Source organism: Microtus oregoni, unplaced genomic scaffold (assembly GCF_018167655.1).
Source record: "Microtus oregoni isolate MIOR12 unplaced genomic scaffold, Mior012 000073F_000, whole genome shotgun sequence".
NCBI lineage: Eukaryota > Metazoa > Chordata > Mammalia > Rodentia > Cricetidae > Microtus > Microtus oregoni.
In genome coordinates this window covers 3,567,835-3,586,290 of record NW_024543980.1, presented here as the reverse complement: position 1 = coordinate 3,586,290, position 18,456 = coordinate 3,567,835, and the positions used below count along the sequence as shown (strand labels likewise).

General features: G+C 39.1%; 1 long non-coding RNA gene across 6 annotated transcripts in view; it reads left to right on the top strand.

Moving 5' to 3' along the window:
- LOC121441023 overlaps nucleotides 1-14,261 on the top strand; it is a 78,969-nt gene extending 64,708 nt beyond the window's left edge. For all 6 annotated transcript variants that reach the window (XR_005973417.1, XR_005973420.1, XR_005973418.1 and 3 more), the window contains one exon: nucleotides 13,653-14,261. This is a non-coding gene — a long non-coding RNA (uncharacterized LOC121441023). The remainder of the gene's footprint in view (nucleotides 1-13,652) is intronic.
- The last annotated feature ends 4,195 nt before the right edge of the window (nucleotides 14,262-18,456 follow it).

Genomic DNA, 18,456 nt, shown 5'->3' with positions numbered 1-18,456 from the left:
AAAAACGCCCTTATAGAAATGGATGAGAAATATAACAGAAAGTTTGAAGAATTGAATAAATCAGTGAATGATACCCTAGAAAACCAAGGAAAAACAATCAAACAGATAATGGAAACAGTTCAAGACCTGAAAACTGAAATGGAGGCAAAGAAGAAAACACAAACAGAGGGCCGTCTGGACATGGAAAATCTAGGTAAACGAATAGAGACTACAGAAACAAGCATAACCAGCAGAATACAAGAGATAGAAGAAAGACTCTCGGATTCTGAAGATACCATAGAGAAAATAAACACACTGATCAAAGAAAACAGCAAGTCCAACAAACTCTCATCACAAAACATTCAGGAAATATGGGACACAATAAAGAGACCAAACCTAAGAATAACAGGAGTAGAAGAAGGAGAAGAAGGGCAGCTCCATGGTCCAGAAAATCTATTTAATAAAATTATAGAAGAAAACTTTCCCAACCTAAGGAAAGATTTTCCTATGAAGGTGCAAGAAGCATACAGAACACCGAATAGGCTGGATCAAAAAAAAAAACATCCCCTCGCCATATAATTATCAAAACACAAAGCATACAGAATAAGGAAAGAATATTAAGAGCTGCAAAGGAAAAAGGCCAAATTACTTATAAAGGTAAACCTATCAGACTTACACCTGACTTCTCCATGGAAACCATGAAAGCCAGAAGGTCCTGGATAGATGTACTGCAGAAACTGAGAGACCATGGGTGCAAGCCCAGATTACTATACCCAGCCAAGCTTTCATTCACTATAAATGGAGAAAATAAAATTTTCCAGGATAAAAACAAATTTAAACAATACGCAGCCACAAATCCAGCCTTACAGAAAGTAATTGAAGGAAAATCACTAACCAAGGAGTCCAACAATGACCACAATAACTCAGACATCTAGAGACCCTTCACCAACACAAAACAAAGAAGGGAAACACACAAACTCTACGACTAAAAAAAAATGACCGGAGTTAACAACCACTGGTCATTAATATCACTTAATGTCAATGGGCTCAACTCACCTATAAAAAGGCACAGGCTAAGAGATTGGATAAGAAAACAGGATCCAACATTCTGCTGTTTACAAGAAACACACCTCAACCACAAAGACAGGCACCTACTCAGAGTCAAGGGCTGGGAAAAGGCCTATCAAGCAAATGGACCTAAGAAACAGGCAGGTGTGGCCATACTAATCTCTAACAAAGTTGACTTTAAACTTAAATCAATCAGAAGAGATGGAGAGGGGCATTTTATACTCATAACAGGAACAGTTCATCAGGATGAAGTCTCAATCCTGAACATCTATGCCCCTAATATAAAAGCACCCACGTACATAAAAGAAACATTGCTAAAATTCAAGGCAGCCATCAAACCGCACACACTAATAGTAGGAGACTTCAACACTCCTCTCTCACCAATGGACAGGTCAATCAGACAGGAACCTAACAGAGAAATAAGAAAATTAGTGGAGGTAATGAATCAAATGGACTTAACAGACATCTATAGAACATTCCATCCAAATAGGAAAGAATATACCTTCTCTGCAGCTCATGGAACCTTCTCGAAAATCGACCACATAGTCGGTAACAAAGCAAACATCCACAGTTACAAAAAAATATTAGTAACCACCTGTGTCTTATCAGATCACCATGGATTAAAGTTAGAATTCAACAATAATGCTACCCCCAGAAAGCATACAAAGTCATGGAAACTGAACAGTCAACTATTGAACCATAGCTGGATTAAGGAAGAAATAAAGAAAGAAATTAAAGTCTTCCTGGAATTCAATGAAAATAAAGAAACAACATACTCAAACTTATGGGACACTATGAAAGCAGTCCTAAGAGGAAAGTTCATAGCACTAAGTGCCCACTTAAAGAAAACAGAGAAAGCTCACATTGGAGACTTAACAGCCCACCTGAAAGCTCTAGAAAAAAAAGAAGCAGACTCACCTAGGAGGAGTAGAAGACTGGAAATAATCAAACTGAGGGCTGAAATCAACAAAATAGAAACACAGAAAACAATACAAAAAATCAATGAAACAAAAAGCTGGTTCCTGGAGAAAATCAACAAGATTGACAAACCACTATCCAAGCTAATCAAACGGCAGAGAGAGAATTTGCAAATTAATAAGATCAGAAATGAAAAGGGGGACATAACAACAGACACAGAGGAAATTCAGAGAATCATTAGATCTTACTACAAAAGCCTATATGCCACAAAATTGGAAAATGTAAAGGAAATGGATACTTTTTTAGATAAATATCATATACCAAAGTTAAATCAGGACCTGGTGAACAATCTAAATAGACCTGTTAGTCGCGAAGAATTAGGTTATCAAAAACCTCCCTACCAAAAAAAGTCCAGGACCAGATGGTTTCAATGCGGAATTCTACCAGATCTTCCAAGAAGATCTAATACCTATACTCCTTAATGTATTCCACAAGATAGAAACAGAAGGGTCATTACCAAACTCCTTTTATGAAGCCACAATTACTCTGATACCAAAACCACTCAAAGACTCAACCAGGAAAGAGAACTACAGGCCAATCTCACTCATGAATATCGACGCAAAAATCCTCAACAAAATACTGGCAAATCGAATCCAAGAACACATCCGAAAAATTATCCATTATGATCAAGTAGGCTTCATTCCTGAGATGCAGGGCTGGTTCAACATACGAAAATCTATCAATGTAATCCAGCATATAAATAAACTGAAAGAAAAAAACCATATGATCATTTCATTAGATGCTGAAAAAGCATTTGACAAAATTCAACATCCATTTATGTTAAAAGTCTTGGAGAGATTAGGGATACAAGGGTCATACCTAAATATAATAAAAGCTATATACAGCAAGCCGACAGCTAACATCAAATTAAACGGAGAGAAACTCAAAGCCATCCCACTTAACTCAGGAACACGACAAGGCTGTCCACTCTCCCCATACCTCTTCAATATAGTGCTTGAAGTTTTAGCAGTAGCAATAAGACAACATAATGGAATCAAGGGGATTCGAATTGGAAAGGAAGAAGTGAAACTTTCGTTATTTGCAGATGATATGATAGTGTACATAAGCGACCCCAAAAACTCCACCAAAGAACTCCTACAGCTGATAAACAGCTTTAGTAATGTGGCAGGATACAAGATCAACTCCAAAAAATCAGTCGCCCTCTTATACACAAAGGATATGGAAGCAGAGAGGGAAATCAGAGAAGCTTCACCATTCACAATAGCCAAAAACAGCATAAAATATCTTGGGGTACATCTAACCAAGGAAGTGAAAGATCTATTTGACAAGAACTTTAAGGCATTGAAGAAAGAAATTGAAGAGGATACCAAAAAATGGATGGACCTCCCTTGCTCTTGGATTGGGAGGATCAACATAGTAAAAATGGCAATTCTACCAAAGGCTATTTATAGATTCAATGCAATCCCCATCAAGATCCCATCAAAATTCTTCACAGATCTGGAGAGGACAATAATCAACTTTATATGGAAAAACAAAAAACCCAGGATAGCCAAAACAATCCTATACAATAAAGGATCTTCTGGAGGCATTACCATCCCTGACTTCAAACTCTATTACAGAGCTACAGTAATGAAAACAGTGTGGTACTGGCATAAAAACAGAGAAGTCGACCAATGGAATCGTATAGAAGACCCGGATTTTATCCCCCAAACCTATGAACACCTGATTTTCGATAAAGGAGCTAAAAGTATAAAATGGAAGAAAGAAAGCATCTTCAACAAATGGTGCTGGCACAACTGGATATCATCTTGTAGAAGAATGAAAATAGACCCTTATCTATCACCGTGCACAAAACTCAAGTCCAAATGGATTAAAGACCTCAATATCAGCCCGAACACACTGAACCTGATAGAAGAGAAAGTGGGAAGTACCCTACAGGAGCTGGGCACAGGAGATCGCTTCCTATGTATAACCCCAGAAGCACAGACATTAAGGGCAACATTGAATAAATGGGACCTACTTAAACTGAGAAGCTTCTGTAAAGCAAAGGACATGGTCACTAAGACACAAAGGCAACCTACTGACTGGGAGAAGATCTTCACCAACCCCACAACAGACAAAGGTCTGATCTCCAAAATATATAAGGAACTCAAGAAACTAGACTTTAAAATGCTAATTAACCCAATTAAAAAATGGGGCACTGAACTGAACAGAGAATTCTCAGCAGAGGAAGTTCAAATGGCCAAAAGACACTTAAAGTCGTGCTCAACTTCCTTAGCAATCAGGGAAATGCAAATCAAAACAACTTTGAGATATCATCTTAGACAAAATTGCTGGGGAGAAAATTGGGATCTTGGGGGTGGGGTGGGATGGGGGTAAGGGGAGATGGGGAGAGAAAAGTGAGAAGGGGAGGATGGGGGGAACTTGGGGAAACAGGATGATTGGGATAAAGGAAGGGTGGATAGGGGAGCACGGAAGCACAATTCTTAGTTAAGGGAGCCACCTTAGGGTTGGCAAGAGACTTGAACATAGAGGGGCTCCCAGGAGCCCAAGGCGATGTCCCCAGTTAGTTCCTTGGACAGCTGAGGAGAGGGAACCTGAAATGACCCTATCCTATAGCAATACTGACGAATATCTTGCATATCACCATAGAACCTTCATCTGGTGATGGATGGAGATAGAGACAGAGACCTACACTGGAGCACTGGACTGAGCTCCCAAGGTCCCAATGAGGAGCGGAAGGAGGGAGAACATGAGCAAAGAAGTCAGGACCACGAGGGGTGCACCCACCCACTGAGACAGTGGGGCTGATCTATTAGGAGCTCACCAAGGCCAGCTGGACTATGACTGAAAAAGCATGGGATAAAACTGGATTCTCTGAACATGGCGAGCAATGAGGGCTGATGAGAAGCCAAGGACAATGGCACAGGGTTTTGATCCAACTTCATGTTCTGGCTTTGTGAGAGCCTAGCCAGTTTGGATGTTCACCTTCCTAGACATGGACGGAGGGGGGAGGACCTAGGACTTACCACAGCGCAGGGAACCCTGACTGCTCTTTGGACTGGAGGGGGAGGGGAAGAAGGGTGGGAGGAGAGGGAGGGAAATGGGAGGCTGGGAGGAGGCTGAAACTTATTTTTCCTTTTCTCAATTAAAAAAAATGCATTAGGGGCTATAGTAATAAAGGTGAACAAAGAATGTTAGGTTCTGTCTAGATATGAAACTCAGTCAAGGAGAAGTTTATTGCTTTGTTTCATTTTGGTCAAGTCTGCTACAGTTCTTTTATCACTAATGATTCTGGTCCCTGCCAGTTTCTTAGGGACAGCTCTGGAAGAAATGTGGTGACGGGCATGACAGGTCTCTCCAGTTTATCTTGGATTTCCCTGTATGCACTACCACTGTTAGGATGGGAAAGTAAAAGAATGAGCATGTTTGGAATTTTTCCTCCTATTTCGTTCCCCAAATTACACCATTTTATCATCAGATTAAGGCTTACAAAAGACACCATGTCAGAAAGCAAATTGTAATTTTCCATGAAAATCTGAAACAGTCTTGATAGGATATGAGGTTATAGGCTTGGAGCCAGGGGCTCAGGAGAATGCAGAGCCTTTTCAGGAAGAGGGAGCACTTGGGCCTAGAAGTCAGGGCCTCACACATGATAGGTGGACACTGCTGCCGAGTTACATCCCAGCCCTCTTACCCTAGGGCACTTTAACAGTCGCATCCAGCTTTACTTTTAGCTAATCCTTTCAAGGCATACCTCCCCTGACCTCTTTTTCCCCTCATAGAAAGAGGAACCAGATTTCCCCTGTGTTACTTACAATATAAATAGCAATTTTATTCGTGTTATTTCCCCTTTCATCCTAGTAATGAAGTCGGCTACTGTTCCTCTGCACAGGAAGAAAGACTTCCTTCCTTTATCTCTTGTCTTCCCCTAGGCTTAGAAATAATCTTCCTTTTTTTGTGGTCTCCAGACTCTAAACTTTTTCATTAAATTGATCAAAGTCACTCCTCTTTCCGGCCTTTCAGGTTTTCTCATCGTCTATATAGGTAAGAGCAGCCATTCAGGAAGCTGATGACCCCACTGAGGAGTGTCAGGAGACCTTGCTTCCCTTATCCGTGTTTCTGGTTTTACTGCACTGTCATCCCTTCTCCTTGTAGTTTGTCACTAGTAGTGATCCTTTTTAGTATCTGCCTTCCTTGTTATCTTGCATATTATGCAACATAAAAATAGGTGATTTTCAATTGAAAACAGATTTCTCTCTTCCTCCCTCCCTTCATCCTTGCCTCCTCTAATGTTTCATCTCATATGGTGCACAGGCCAAAGGTCAGCCACCAGTGTTGTCCTTGAATGCTATCTGTCTTGTTTTAAGGCAGCTTCTTATGTTTGCCCTCATCAAGTAGAGGAGGCTGGCTAGTCAGCAAGCCCAAGGAGTCCACCTGTCTTTGTCTCTCTCCATTGCTACGATTACAGCTGAACCCCAGCATATGCTTTTGTCCTTGCTGCTGCTGGCTTGTTTTTCAAACTTTGGTGCTATGAACGAAATCCAAGTCCTCATTCTTTTATGGTAAGGTACTTTCCAGACTTAACTATCTTACCAGCCCTACTTTTCTTAGTCTTAATTTGGATTTTTTTGCTTTTTTTAATCTTAATTTTGACTTTTGAGTTTTAACTGGCTTAGTGGTTTTCTCTAAGTGCTTGTTTGTGTTCTATAGAACTGGCCATATGCTTTGAAAACCCTTCCCCTGTCAGCAGGGACACAATCCCGCTTCTACAACTAAATTGAGGGCAGAAGAAGAATGCGGTTGCAAGATGTGGCAAGGTCCTTGGTTTGTACTGAGCTGCTTCCAACAAAATACTTGCTCTTCTGACCAGTTGAAGAAATGGATTCATTTTCACTGTGTGACAACCAGCCTCAAGCAGTTTGGCAGCAAATACTTGATCATAAGTTCGGACTGTGTACTCCTGTCTTTCTCACCTTCCCTGCAGTTTATAAACGACTGCTCCTTGAAGTCTCATTACCTTTCACATTTTGTCCTTGTTACACTAGAATTCACATTTTCTTCCCTTTTCCTCTTCGCTGAGCATTGCATGTTGTAGCTGACAGCTTATCAAATAGGGTCTGCGTGTATGGTGATGCAAATTTAGCCTTTTACCCTTTTCAGATTATCTGACTTGGTGCTTCCAAATCTTCACATTCCATCAGGTAGCTCATTTTTCCTTCTTTTCCTTTATGGTAGGAGCCATTTGTATAGACTTAGATTTTAATAAACCACAGAACCCTAGCTGTTGGTGCATATGGTGTGGCTTGACTTGGTAGGCTTCCATGGTTGTGCTAAGGGCTGTAGTGAAGGTTAAGAGGCTTTCTAATAGCTCTCCCTGCCTGACCCTAGGACCCTTCAGTGCTCTTACGTGTACAAAGACATACATGGGTGCTATCCAGAATGGAGATGTTCATCCATGGGGTTTCAGGGTTTTCTGTGTGTGGTTTCTTTGAAGTGTGTTATTATTATAGACATTTTATAGTTGACTGGCCTGATTGACTTTGGTGAAAAATGTTTACAAAATGCTTCTGGCATCTAGGGACTTGGAAAAGAGTAAGACTTGATTACTACCTAAAAGCACCTGTGTTCTCACAGGGAGCCACATTTCTAAACAACTAGCATGACTTTGTTTCTGAGCAGCACAGACCTATCAGTGAGCAAGCCCTAAAGAAGCATTCTTCTTCCCATCTGTGAGGAGGCCTAGTGCTGGGCAGGCGGAGCTGGACAACCAGCACACAGAGGGCCTACCACTTGCTTCTCTTTTAGCTTGTTTGAGCTGAGTAGAACTTGTTACAGAAGCACTAAAAATTCAGCACCATGGGAAATACTGGATGATGTAAAAGTTGAACAATGGCAAAATCAGGCTTGGTGGTTAATATTGTAAGTGAGGCCTACAGCCTATGATGTTAGATATTTTCAGAAATTAAACAAAATACAAGGTATTTATTTTTTGAGGAACTGACTGGTTTGTTTGCTTGTTTATTCTTTCTATTTAAAGGTTCAGAAAGCGGTTATTTCATGTCTTTATTTTCTTATCATTAATGGGATGCAAATAATTTTATTTCCCCTTTTAAGGACACTGCCTTACATATTGCTAACATTGTTTCTAGAAAATGCCATAAATGTTTTCTCCAGATTGGAGAGAGTGAAGAAAATGGATTTAAGACAGTTAATTTCTGGAATTTATCCACACACAAAAAACTGTGTCACTGAAGTAACAGCTATCATTTTTCTCTCAGTGTATTTTGTGAGCAAAACCCACCTATGTTTTCATCCTGTAATTGTTTAAAAAATTGATTTTTTTTCTACTCATAAGTATTAAAAGCATGTATCTAATTGCTAAGTATTATTTTTAAGAACTAGTCTGAGTCTGTCTTTATTAGCTGGAAGAGGTTTCACCCTTAGAATCGTGTTTCGGATCTTGTGCCAACCCAGCCCTTCCCAGGCCTGTTCAGGCTAGAATTATTTGGCAGAGATTGTCTTTTTTAAAGTGTCTTGAGCAGGAATGTCCCAGAAAATGTTTACCTCAAACTTGTAGAACAGTTTACTAAATAGAGAGATGTGAGGATCAAGTGACCATCAGCTGGTATCAATGTTTTTGGTCAATGTAGTCACAGGACCTCAGGTATGCCGTAGTGAGACCGGCTGCCACCACGTGCCTGCTTATGGTGATAGCCTCAGTCAAGGGCTCTATCGTAATGCAGAAAGAATCTAAGTTCACAGGAATGTACTTTAATTAGACACCTGTATTTAAAAGGTTGATTTCTCCTCCAGAATAATTTAGCCCTGTGGCACACTGTTTGTATATGAATGCATTGCTATACTGGTCTATACTCAGGGTTAAATAGACTTTTTGTTCTTTACCATTGGAGAGGCACATGGGTTTTCTTAAACAGCTTTATTAAAGTATGACAAAGAGTAGCACATTTCATGTGGGCAGTTGATGAGTGTGAATATATGTAAACATATGGAATGTCATAATTGCAATCACCCATAATCAAGTGTGTTTCTTTCCCTCTCTTTCCCTTTGTCTGTCCCCCTTCACCTTGTATATGTCTATTTTTTAAAGAACATTTAATATAAAGCCCATCTAGTGAGAGACATTTTTATTCACTTTTAAATTAACAACTGGACTGACTTGTGCTCTTTTATTGCCGTCAATGTGTTCGGGACAGAAATTGACTGCATTCTTTAGTTAATGGAAGGCTGGAAGCACAAATTCTACGTGTGACAAGCCACTAGGGTGGCTTCTGGAGACAGATGTGGGACAAACCCACTAGGATTAGAAAAATCACAGAACTAACAAGTGTTTAGAAGCTCTTTTTTAACTTTTAAAAAGTCCTTTGAACACTTTCAAAGTCTCATTCTGCTAGTGCTGTGCTAGTAGCTGGCCCTCCTGCATTTATTTCCCATATAGTCTTCAGGATCAAAATTTCTTCCCAGAGCTGTCATTTCTAAAGTTGGAGACACTTTTTGAAGGCAAAATAGAATTGCCTGAGGAAAGAAACTTTCAAAAGAGGTTGAGTGATTCTATTCTCGTTTTAGCTGAATGACCCTCCAAGCAGTATTTGTTTCATTTCTAGGGAAACTTTGGAAGTGTAGTGTTCTATCTGGCAACTTCGCCTTTAGTTCAGCCTGTAGGTTGCTCCTGTTTAATTGTGGAGTGTAGGCTTTTCAAATGCTAGGGTAACTGCAAGTAATAGGGTTCCAAACAAGCTCTCTGTGAGTCTTTGTCTCCATTTAAATTCTCTTTTCCCACCACAAACTAATGGTCTTCAGCCAGAATGGAGACTTTTGTGTGTTAATTGTTTGTGTTTTGTCTCTTTGTGGTGTGTGTTGGATTCAGACAGCGGATCCCTTGATTACAGTTTTTTCTCATATGGGGTTTAATTATTAGGTAATAATGTTATGTAACTTGACTTTGTAGTTTAATAATGTTTCTTCTCTTTGAATTTTATGAACTTTTAAAATGTACTGTTACATAAAATTCTATATCACTCTTTTCACTTTTGCATTTGTTAGTGGTTAGTTACTCATGAAATAAACTTGAGTAAAGTTTTATTTATAGTTTATCATGCATTGCCTGTATGAATTTAAAGGAAAAAATTTTATCATCCTTTGTTTGAAATTTTAAGCACAATAGGACTAATTACATTTTGAATAATTTTATTGTTAGATAGTAATAAATACACCTCCATGCTCTCCCCTCCAATTTTTTCTTTTAATTGAAAACAGATTCTTTTTTCATACAATATATTCTAATTAGTTACCTATCCATCTGTCTCCCAGTTCCTCCCCACATCCCCTTTTATTCAGACTCACTCTTTCTGTCTCTCATTAGAAAAGAACAGGCTTCTAAAAGATAACGACCAAGCTTGACAAAATAAATAAAACAAAAACCATCACATCAAAGTTGGACAAGGCAAACCAACAGAAGAAAAAGAGCCCCAAAGGAAAGCAAATGAATCAGAGACCCACTCATTCACACATTCAAGAGTCCCTTAAAAATACTAAACTGAAAGATATAATATATATGCAGAGGACCTACCTAGTACTGAGCCCTGTGCTTACTGTAAGCTTTGCTCAATTGATTTAAAGGGCCTTGTTTTCCTGGTGTCCTCCATCCTCTCTGGCCCTTACATTCTTCCTGCCTCCTCTTCCATGAGGTTCCCTGAGCTCTGAGGGGAGGGAGGAATTTGTTGAAGACAACCCAGTAGAGCTGTATGTTCTGAGGCTCTCCCTGTCTGGCTGTTGGTCTCTGTATTAGTTTCTGTCTGCTGCAGGAGAAAACTTCTGTCATGGCTGAATAATACCTGAATATAGCAGATTATCACTATGAGTCATTTTATCAGTACTTTAAAACAGACTAGTAATATTTTGTTTTACCCTAGGTCTGGCTTATCTAGTCTCTGGTTTTCGATCACTCAAGCAGTATTAGGCACAGGTTCCATCTCCTAGAATGGATCTTAAGTCAAATCAGGCATTGATGTTCATTTCCACAAGATTTGTAGCAGCATTGCCCTAGCATGTATTTTACACCCAGGACAGATCAAGGTTTTGTGGCTGCGTTAGTGTTTGGATTTCTCTTTTGCTAGCCTGCAGAATATCTTTCTGTGTCATAGACACCAGAGTATTGGAGTTGTATGTAGGCAACAGCTGGATCCTCTCCATCTTCAATGAGTGTTGTGTTCAGCAATGGACCTTTCTATCTGTTTGTGGTGAACAACCTATATTCTTTGCAACGGGTTGGATTTTTTGAAGTTTTCCATGGGACCCATTAAACTTGTATTATTTGAAAGTTGTAAGCCTTTGAGAGCTTTCTTCCTGATGAGAACCCTCCTAAATCTTTCTAAATAAATGCTGCAGATTATTAAAATAAAAAAAGAGGCAGGACTCTAGGGTGCATGTGCTTATATTTACATTTGATAATGACCTTAAATGTAGAAAACAGTGATTGCCTGTGATGATCAAAAGCAGAGATAGAGTGCCTTACTTGAAATCATTGGATCGTTTCCTGCCCTGATGCCTTAGACACTTGCCTCTTTCTTTCTCTCTTTCTCTCTGTCTCTGTCTCTGTCTCTCTCTCTCTCTCTCTCTCTCTCTCTCTCTCTCTCTCTCACACACACACACACACACACACACACACACACACACACACACACACACTGCCTCAGGGCCCTTTCTCTAGATGTATGTATGCCTCTCTTCTTCCAGTCAGTCACACACTGCTCAGCTACCTTAGAAACAGTACCACTGATTTCAACTATTTATTATTCTATGAACTAGCTGCATTTGTGCTGGATTCTTTTCTTGTTTTTCTCTACCCTTATTGTCATCTTTAATTCTCAGTTCTAAGAGTCAGGGATCTTTTTTCAATATTGTATCCTCGGGTCCTGGACTGAAATACAGAAAAGGGTCCTAACAAGTATTTTTAGAAAGATAAATGAATGGCTGGATCAATAAGAAACTAGCTAGTAATTTAGACCTGTATTCTCTTGTAGGGGAACAGGTTGGAAATGACAAACAGATGAGGTGCTACTTTGAATATTGTTGCAACGGTTACATTTTAATAATTTTATGTTTTAGACATTTAGTAAGTGAATCTAGAGGTAGTTAAGAGCTACATATTTTTTTTAATTTATTTATTTATTAAAGATTTCTGTCTCTTCCCAGCCACCACCTCCCATTTCCCTCCCCCTCCCCTAATTAAGTCCCCCCCCCCTCAGTCCGAAAAGCAATCACTACTGGGAACTCACCAAGACCAGCTGGCCTGGGTCTGGAAAAGCCTGGGATAAAACCGGACTCTCTGAACATAACGGACAATGAGGACTACTGAGAACTCAAGAACAATGGCACTGGGTTTCTGATCCTACTGCACGTACTGGCTTTGTGGGAGCCTAGGCAGTTTGGATGCTCAACTTACTAGACCTGGATGGAGGTGGGGGGTTCCTTGAACTTCCCACAGGACGGGGAACCCTGAGAGCTACATATTTTTACAACCCAAGAAAAATATTCAGCTGAAAACTCTTGGTATTGATTTATTAATTTCTGTAATTGACATCTTTTCTTCCACAGATTTTCTTCTAAGAAGGCCACAAACTGTCCAGCTCTCAGAAGGATTAGGGTGCCCTCTGTGACTCAGTAACCAGTGTAGATCCTGTCTTTGGTAATCAGCAGCTACATCTGGCTACTGGGTCTCTGGTGGCATCATCTAGCGTCAGTTATGATACCCAGAACAAGGTTAATGAAATGATAGCTTTATCTGGAACAACACAGTTTTCAGAGTCGAATCTTCCATCATTCATTGTATTTCAAGAGTTTTATGACTGGTGAGGCCTCTGTGTGTTTTCCTCCTTATCCTCCATGAAGATACACTTTTCTATTCAGCTATCTGTGTATCATATACCTAACATTATATCCTTCTAACTCCCTGCCTGTACTTCCATATATCTCTTTACCTTTAAAGGGCATTTTAAAGATTACATAATGAATGACAGCCAATAGCATTATTTGAAGAAATTTCACCTACAAGTAAATCACAGTAAATTTTACTTCTGTTTTATTTTATTTGTGGTAAATAAGACAGATATCAATGTTAACTTCTTGGTTAAAACAGTCATTTACATTGAAATAATCTGAATGATTTGCAGGTTGAACATCCAGGTCTGGGGCATGAACCTGGCATACAATGTAGATTTCTGTGTTTATAAGGGAACAGCTACATTGTCTGCTGGGTTTCAGGCTACCTGGAAGCGATTCTCCATTAACCACTTTATCAACATTTTATCTTTAATATTTCTGAGTCACTTTTCTAGGAGCCATAAATGAGTGTGTGACTTATCTCATTGAAAAGAATAGACGAAAGGACCTCCATGAAGCTGATCACCTTAGCAATTAATGGTTTCATTGTGATTTCATCCAAAATAGTCTCATCAACCTTGTCAGCTAAAGAGATCAAAGATAAGATGTGATGTCATCCGTCCTCTTCTTGCCTCAACTTTTAAAGACTGTGTTATCATAAATGTTTTCTATTTGTTATTGCTGACAGAGAGTAAAACACCTTAGCACACTGCTCCCCTACCTCACCATTTCTCCTCATTTTGGTTTCTTTTCTATCTACACAGGAGCCTGGTTTACTTCTGTTCTTTCTACATCATTGCCCCAAAACTTTTATGAAGGACTTTCCAGTCTCAATAGAATTTGAACATTTTATGTGTTTCAACATCTCACTCCGTCATTAGTTCCCTGAAAGCTCGCCCTAGAATTTACTGGACTGTCCACTATTGCCGATCATCCCTTCTGAAAGCAGAAGAACAACTGTGTGTTGGAATGAGAAGGAGCTTAGTTGAGGAGCTCAAGCATGACTTTCCATGGTGAAAGGAAGAAGAGAATGGAACTTGCTTCGAAGAAAAACAAGTTTAATAATATGGGTTATTTGCCTACTCTTTTGGTAAATAAATTTACAGTTATGAATATTTTTAGAAAGTAGAAAGTGAAGCTAAAATTCTCACTAGAGGAATAGTTTTAAAGGGGTATTAATTAATTGTTATATAAACTGGAGATTTTTAGTAAGAAATTATGTATTTTACATTAATATGCTTAAAAATGGAAAAGGAGTAAAAGTGATTTAAAGATAAATGTCTATGTAATCAACTAATTGCCAATGATGGTAATATAATGTGTTTTTGTCATCTTGTGCTGAATTCAATAAAAATGAAGCTAATGACTTAGAATTTAAAAGATTGTGTTGTCTGTTCTTTGGGAGGTTATATTTCCTACATCCCAGTTCATTCCATCCCCTATTGTGTTCCCAAGCCACTGGTCTTCTAAGAGGGGGGGGGGCTTTATTCAGGTATTTGACAACATTTTAAGTGTGATAAATGGCTTCTACAGCATGAATTTATTTAATTAAAATCATAATTATAAAACTATTTTGATAGTGTTCAAAAGGAGAGTGTTTTGAAATTCTGTGAAGTTGTTTGCCTATCCCTAAACAAAGTGTTGCCTGCGGAGACAGATGTGAAGAGTTTCATACCCTAGGTTTCATTTCCTTCTCCCAAGTGACAGAGCAATTCTGAATGGATGCTCTATGTATGGCCAAATATGGTGATATAACAGGAAATACATATTCAGACGTATGTACAGTGTCTGAAGCCCTTGTATTCTACTGAATAATAGGGATGCTAGGAGCATCTTTTATTGTAGTTGGTCTATCCTCACACAAGACTACCCAAGGTCACTAGAGTCTAGAGCACTGAGTCAGTCTTTTATATGCTAATTGATAAGTGGTGGTGGAGTGGGGTGACCTGGTTGGCTTAGAAAGTGGCTAGATGCCAAACCATCATGATATAGTGGGTTGGAGCTTCATGCCCCCTGTTCTTCTGACTGAATAAGTGACGCTTTTTTTCTATATTTGTAGTATTAGGTGTGGATCCTAACCATGCCTCCAAAGTACATTGAGCCATTACTACAATCTCCTCCCAGCCCAGTTATCACTTTCTTAGTCCATTCATGTGGCTATAACAAAACACCTAAGACTTGACAATTTATTTTTTAACAACTCCAGGGAATAAGTCCAAGACATCAACATTTGTTGTCTGATAGCCACCTTCTTGGTGTTTATTCATGTGGTAAAAATACAAAAGAGAGTTGAACACAATTTTCACATAAAGAAAACCATAATGTCCATAAGCATGGAGTGCTTGTGACATAGTCAACCTTCTGAATACCCTACTTACCTACCTACCTACCTCAGTATTTCACACTGAGTCTCAACAGGAATTTTTAAAAGGGACATATTTTGACCATGGTACTCTTTTAACTCCATCTCCTGTTCATGTCCTTTTCACTTGTTAACACACTTATTTTACCCTAGTATCCCCTGAAATCTTAAAGTCTTACTACTTTTACACTTCTGATCTCAAGTTTCAACACGAATTGGGGATGGGGGGTGACATTCATTATTGCCTGATTAATGAATTTAATGGAACACCCTCCAACTCTGAAGCTCAAAAAGCCTCTGGTGGATGTGCTACTGAGCACGTGACCTTGGGAAGGAATGGTCTACAATATGATGCTTCTCCAAGGAGAAGGTAGCAAAGTAGAGTTAAATGTAGACACTCAGCCGCTGTCATGAAAGTCCAAGACACTTGGCACATTTATCAGAATGGTATGAGTAAACACAGGGTTAAAGGGTGCAAATGATCAGAGACTCACTTTTTCACCAACTTGCCCCCCTTTGTCTCTGTGAGACCCCTGGAAAAAATAGACCAAATGTTTGGTGGCTTTGTCTAGAAGTGAGAGGCACAACTGTAGAGAGATACACACGTGTATACGTAAAATATATTGCAAAATATAAACACTAAAAAATGCTAGTGAAAACTTAAAATGGTACAACTGCAAAAATGGTGATTCTTAACAAAAACCAGTTGCCGCTCCTAAGTATATTGAAAGCAAAGTCAAATACTAGTATGCATATTAACAATGATGTTGACATTTACAATATAGCCAAGTGATAGAAATAACCCCAATGCCCATCAACTGAAATAAACTTTAGCCTTAAAAGAAAGTATAAACTGGGTCTGGTAGGAGATGAAGATAAGAGGATCAGGAGATGAAGGTCAGACTGGCGACATGAGTCCCCCATCTTAGAAAACAAAAAGAACAGTAGAAATTTAGACTGCAATGGGGGTGAACTTTAAAATCATGCTCACTGAGGAAAACGAGTTACAGAAAGCCATATACTGTCCAATTCTGTTGATACACAATTGCCACAGTAAGCAATTCTCTAGACATACAGGTTTTCAGGAGCTTGGATAGAAGGGAGTGAAGGATGACTGCTCTCTTGGATTGATGAAATTGTCCAGGAACAGTTGGAAGTTAATGTTTTGCTGATGGTTGGAAAGCTTTGTGAGTACCAGAACCTGCACCTTTTATCTTGGGTTCTTTTCTTTTGATATGGGCTTGTCATGTGTCTCTGGCTGGTCTGGAACTTGTGGCAGACTTCCTGCCTCAGACTCCTAGTGCTGGGAAGTTGGAGACTTGGAGTTGGTAAAATTCCTAGTTTGTTTATACCAGAAATTTTAGTGTGATGGTTTCCATGTGCTCTGAATTCTCCAGATGTCTGTATCATGTGTACATGACAGAAAGCAAAATTAACATGAGGGTGCCATACATGCCTCCTTCAGATTTCTATACTCACCTGACTTGTCCTGTTTCTACTTTAGCATCTCATCTGCAGTTCACCTCTTAGCTACCAGATCTTTAGTCCTGAACGTGAAACAGATTCACAATCCTTTCATTGTCTGTAATGACTGGTATTTTGGAAGAATAGAGAACAGTTATTTCATTGACTACCCCTCATTTTGCCCAGAAGATTCCTGTTTAACTTTAAGTTACACATTTGGCAGTACCACAGAAGCTATGTCCTTAAGTGCCTGGTATCTACAAGCACATTTATATGAATGTGTCCCACCAGGAGTAGTAACCTTGACTGTTTGCTGAAGATGTCCATCTGATACTGCCTTCATCCCTCATACATTCCCCCATTCTGCTTCCCTTTTGTGTAGTCCTAGGAGTTCAGCTAAATCCTCATATGTTAGGCAAATAATCTGTTTGTAGTTATATCCGAAGCCCCTTACTATTATTATTTTGCAGTACTGGGGAATAGAACTTAGAGTCTTATATTCTAGTACATGTGAAATAATTGCACTATAACCACTACAACCAGCACCCAAAATTTTCCTTTTATTTACCATTCTGTATTTTTTAAATATTTACTTATTTATTTATTTATTATGTATACAATATTCTGTCTACATGTGTGCCTGCAGGCCAGAAGAGGGCACCAGACCTCACTACAGATGGTTGTGAGCCACCATGTGGGTTGCTGGGAATTGAACTCAGGACCTTTGGAAGAGCAGGCAATGCTCTTAATCACTGAGCCATCTCTCCAGCCCCCCATTCTGTATTTTTATTTTCCTTGCTTTTTAAAATGTACACCATGCAGTCAGTTTCTGTGTATTTTTGATAAATGTACCCTATTTTGTCCAGATAATGTTTAATTTACATGAGTTGTACAGTGTTAGATAGTTCTCATTTTATTTCTTTTTACAAATTAAGCACTGTTTTTAATGTTTATTCATGTTGCTTCAAATTCTGGGTTGGACTTTATGGGGTGCCTGTTTCCAGTGATGGAGCCTATGCCTCATTTCTTTTATCACCAGCAGCATTATAGTGAACATTTAAATATATGTCCATTTATTGTTCTGTGTAGGAAATGGTTAATAGGTAACATAATGCAGAATGAAGTTGTTGGGTCACCAGATTTTACTGCCCCTCCATGGCACTTCCTAGTATAGATTGTCTGTGTTCCAAACATCAGTGAACCTTCCAGTGATTGATACATAATGATATGATTTAAAACTCAACCATTATGGGCACTCCTAGGTTACTGTCACCTTAATTCGAAGACTAGCAGTCACTAAGACTGTTAGTGAAGTTTCTGTAAGTAGACTTTTATAATTTTTTGTTTGACTTATTTTGCTGGAAATTGGCTGAACTGGGCATAGTGGTGAAGGTCTATCATTTTAGAAACTTGAGAAGGTTAGGCAGGAAGATTTCAAGTTGAAGCCAGTCTAGGAAACTTAGTAAGACCCTGTCTCAAAAATGAAAGTAATGGCTAGTGATTTGGCTCAGTTGAGAGAGTACTTATCTAGCATGCAGAAAGCCCTGGGTTGTATCCCTAGAAATGCATAAAACTAGGCATGGCAGCCAACTCTTGTAATCTCAGCACTAAGGTTATTGAGACAGGCAGATCAGAACTTGAAGGTCTGATGTTATGCAGGCTGCTGAGGTAGAAGAATGAGTAAATATTACTCAACTGTGAAACTTGAAAGCTGCAATAGCAACAGACAAGATGTAGATTCT